The following is a 4,425-nucleotide window of genomic DNA, read 5'->3' as shown; positions in this document are numbered from 1 at the left end:
CCGAAGCCTCGGCCTCTCAGTGAAACTTTCCGGCCAGGCCTCCCTCCCAGCTCCCGTCCCACCAGACCAGGCCTCGGCCTCCCCCTCACTCCCTCCCTCCTCGGCCAGAGACTTTCGCACTACAACTCCCGGCATCCCTTACTTCCTACCTGGCTCCCAGGGGTCCTCAAACTTGGCCCCTTTCAGACTTGTGGACTTCAACTCCCAGAATTCCTCAGCCAGCGTGCCTGGCTGAGGAATTCTGGGATTTGAAGTCCACAAGTCTGAAAGGAGCCAAGTTTGAGGACCCCTACGCTAAACGGACTAGTTAATTCGGCGCCTGGATTGTTTGATTCCAGAAGTGGAGGCGAGAGTTCCATGCGAGCCCTTTTGCTGGTTGCTCTTCCTCTTTCGCTTGACGCCCCTACGTGTCCTGCTGCTAAAGCCGCCCTCGCCAGAGCGACCAAGCGGCGTCCTCCTTCCACCCATCAGCTAGGTGGCGCCTGCGCAGTAACGACGTCTGTCTTCGTCCCACCGGGAAGGTGAATTCTAGAATTCTGAGGTCCCGTCTTCCCACCCCCCCACCCCGCATCCAGGCCGGCGGAGCTGAGGGGCCTCCCGGGCTGCGTCTCTCCCCAGGCAGGGGGACCCTCCGCCCTCCAGGCTCGTCTCAGGGTCTCCGCCCGTTTCCCGCTCCCCGCTTCGCCCTCCAGGGGGCCTCCTTTCCCGGAGTCCCCTTCGGCTCATCCCTTCCGGGCCTTCCCCGCCGTCTCCTCCCGGGGCTGCTCCGCGGGGCCTCCTTCCTTCCTTCCTCCGCCGGGCTCGCCCGAAATCCTGCAGGGGCGAAGGGGGAGAGGCGGGTCACGGCTTCGTCCCTTCCACGGAGGGGAGTCCCAGTCCCGCCCGGGAACCAAGGCCGAAGCCTCGGCCTCTCAGTGAGACTTTCCGGGCAGGCCTCCCTCCCAGCGCCCCTCCCGCCAGACCAGGCCTCGGGCTCCCCCCTCCCCCCTTTCTCCGCCAGAGAAGAGCTCGGACTGCGACTCCCGGCATCCCTTGCGCCCTACCTGGCTCCGAGCCAGTCCGCGGCCGAGTCAATTAAGCGCCTCAGTTCGGTTCGTTCCCGGAAGTGGAGGCGAGAGTTCCCTGCGCGCCCTTTTCTTGGTTGCTCTTCCTCTTTCGCTTGAAGGGACCGCCCCTACGAGTCCTCCTGCCAATAGCCGCCCTCGCCAGAGCGACCAATCGGCGTCCTCCTTGCATCCATCAGCTACATGGCGCCTGCCTAGTAGCGAAGTCAGTCTTCGTCTGGGGTCCCGTCTTCTCGCCCCCCTTCCCGGGCTGCGTCTCTCCCCAGGCAGGGCGGGGGGGAGTTGGGGGGCACTTCCTCCCTTCTTCCTCCGGGGGGGCTCCGGCCAGGCCCCCCCGCGGCCCCCAGGCAGCCCCCCTCCCGCGCGGGGGTGGGAGCAGATGGGGAGAAGGGCGGGGGAGGCGGGAGAGCAGCCTTCCCGTATCTGGGGGGCGCCCCGAGGAGGAGGGAGCCGGGCTCGTCCCCGAAGCCCCCCGAAGGCGGGAGAAGCAGGACGGAGGGAAACCGAGCGGGGAGGAGGGAGGAATTTCCTGACAGGGAGAAGAATTAAGCAGTGGAACTACCTGCCACCAGAAGCTGTCAATGCTCCAACACTGGAAGGTTTTAAGAAGAGACTCGACAGCCATTTGTCTGAAATGGTGTAGGGTCTCCTGCCTGAGCAGGGGGCTGGACTAGAAGACCTCCAATGTCCCTACCAGCTCTCATCATCATTTATTTATTAATTCATTTACCGGTACATTAATTCTGTGATTCTGATCCTGATTTCATGGACGAATCTGCCTGTTTCGGTGTTTTGGCTCTCCAGAGCTTCTGCCCCTCCCTTCACTCGCTCTGTATTCACACTGGAACCTCTTCGTGCATGGGGGGGGGGGGAAGGAGGATATGCAATTATTGTTTGACTTTAAATATTTGTATTCATCTCATGCTTTTCCGAAATGTTTTTCTTGGGTTTTTTCCTCACATGTTCTGCCCTGCCAAAGAGAAAGGAGGAAAGTGGGGAGAAGAGATGGTCCCATAAACTGGCCTTAAGAACCACATTTTCCATTGAAGTTCCAACTAACCCTAATCAAGATTACTTCCCAGGACAGCCAATGATGTCCAGGGCCAGGCTGAGAGTCCATGGCTGGAGAAGGTTCCCAGTGGACACCCTTCAGGCGAGTCCCTGCAACAAGCCTCAATGGCAACATATGAGAGCAACCAAGAGCAACTTCTGTGGGTCCTCCTGCTACTGCCCCGTTCAAGGCTGGAGGGCTGCAATCTTAGGCCCGGGATGATGAAGGCCGCACCAGCCCTCCAGCTCCGGCCCACACAATCCGTGAGTCCTTCCTCGCACTTGCCCAGGAACTGCCAGCAAAGAGATCTTTGAGGGACCCACTGAGGTCTTTGCTGCAGGGGGGGGGGCGCTTTGGCTTTCCTGGCCCGGGAGATGAAGTACAGCTGAGCAGCCACTCCCCCACCGGCCATCAGGGGGCAGCCAAAGATGGGTGTTGGCACTACCTGCTGGCCCTTGGGAGCGCTGCAGTTCAGAGATGCTCGGCCCAGTGAAGGAGGCGGGGCACTGTCTGGCCCTAGATTAAAGCTCACAACAACCTGCCCAGGTAGGCTGGCAAAGGCAATATAGAGGCTGAATGGCAAGAAAGTTGCAATTTTATACTTCAGCATGACTTGTTTTCGTTCACACAACACAATTTCTTCCCTAGGATCTAACACCCCATTGACATGTGCTAAGTGTGGCAGTATTGAGAAGGGCTAGATTTCTGGGGCTTTGCCTGTTGTCCAAGACCAGCCTTCCTTATTTCCTGCTTGAGTTCCAGCCGGCCTCTCAGCTGCTCCTTTTCTGGGCCATCCTGGCTGCAGCTAAGACCCCTCCTGAAGGTGGAGAAGGAGCCAGAAACTGTCCTCTCCTAAGAATTCAGATCAGGGCCATGAAACAGAGGCCAAGAATTGTTCTGATCGGTTCTGCTCTGCTCAACCTGCATCATCAATACTGTGCCAAGTTTGGGCCCCTCAAATTCTCTGAAGAAGAGTCAGAGAAGGACAAGGTGAATGGTCGAATCCTCCCATTGGAGCAAAAAGTATTTAGGGGTACCTTTTTACCAAATAATTTCAATTTACTGTGAAATCCGTTGACACTGATGCAATTAAACAGTATCCAGTTCCTTCATAATGCATTGAGTGTAAATTTTGATTTATGACTTTCTCCTAAATAAAAAAAATAGCATGGAAAATCAGGTGCTTCCTTTGATCAGGCAGCTTGGAAGGCACTAGAGCTGTGAATCTGGAACCCTGGTGTCAGAATCCATTTATATTCCATTCTTAACTCCCTATCTGTGCAACCCTAAATCTCGCCCCATGGATTCTGCCATTCCCATTAATTGGTCATCCCTATCCATTAGAAAGGGACGCGGTGTCTCAGTGGGCTAGGATGCTGAGCTTGTTGATCAGAAGGTTGGCAGTTTCGCGGGTCGAATCCTGAGTGCCTGTTACTCCTCCCAGCTCCTGCCAACCTAGCAGTTTGAAAGCATGTAAAAATGCAAGTAGAAAAATAGGGACCACTAGGGTGGGAAGGTAACAGCGTTCTGTGCGCCTTTGGCGTCTAATCATGCCAGCCACATGACCACGGAGATGTCCTCGGACAAGCTCTTCGGCTTTGAAACGGAGATGAGCACCGGCCCCTAGAGTCGGAAACGACTAGCACATGCGACTAGCACGCATGTGCGGCGGAACATTTACCTTTTACCTTTATCCCTTAGATGGAAGGTTGTTTATTCAGCCTGCCTGGAGGCCATCATCAAAGACCAGGGAAGAAACTTTGAACTGAGAAGAACAAAGAAAGAGCGGGGGGGGGGGGATTCTGGTTTATCTCTGATTGGAATTTGAAGGGGAGGAAGCAAAAGTTGAAAATGCATTGAAGTTCTCTTTTCCCAAGAAGGCTTTTGACACATGAAACTTAACTGATCCCGGATTGACCAAATGGACTGAGGGGAGGGGTTTTTACTCAAGGATACTTTAAAAGTATCGATCTGCGACACATTTTCCAGATCCTGTCTAGATTATCCACTGTCAACCATGTTTCAGTAAAAGTTCCTGTTTGGACAATCCTGTCTCCAAGAGTTCTTTCCTAAGATGTGAATTGGGGTGGGTCCTGACACCTGATCAGGTCAGTCAGGCTGTTGCCTGGAAGCTGCACAGCAGGTTGGTGGAACTGGTTTCCTGGGTAAAGAAGGAACTTTTCCTGGGGTATCCAGCAGGGATGGTGGTGGTGGAGAGCAGTCTTGGATTTGTCTATATGAAAAAAGAAAAAAACTCGGGGCCAGGAACACACCACCAGTGTTCCTGGCACTTGATAGAAGGCAGCGGCA

At 55.2% G+C, this 4,425-nt stretch overlaps 1 long non-coding RNA gene across 5 annotated transcripts; it reads left to right on the top strand.

The window, feature by feature from the left end:
- Positions 1-509: 509 nt before the first annotated feature.
- LOC308674817 lies at positions 510-4,162 on the top strand. 5 transcript variants are annotated; one of them, XR_014027976.1, is made up of 3 exons: positions 510-521; positions 2,044-3,105; positions 3,817-4,162. It is a non-coding gene; the product is annotated as an uncharacterized lncRNA (long non-coding RNA). The 5 variants fall into 5 exon arrangements; XR_014027977.1 differs by lacking the exon at positions 510-521 and adding an exon at positions 1,521-1,796; XR_014027978.1 differs by lacking the exon at positions 510-521 and having other exon boundaries at positions 1,521-2,378; positions 2,764-3,105.
- Positions 4,163-4,425: the final 263 nt, after the last annotated feature.

The sequence above is a fragment of the Vipera berus genome (assembly GCF_964194415.1).
Source record: "Vipera berus genome assembly, chromosome: 15".
In the NCBI taxonomy this organism is placed as follows: Eukaryota; Metazoa; Chordata; class Lepidosauria; order Squamata; family Viperidae; genus Vipera; species Vipera berus.
This window is presented reverse-complemented; position numbering and strand designations above follow the sequence as displayed.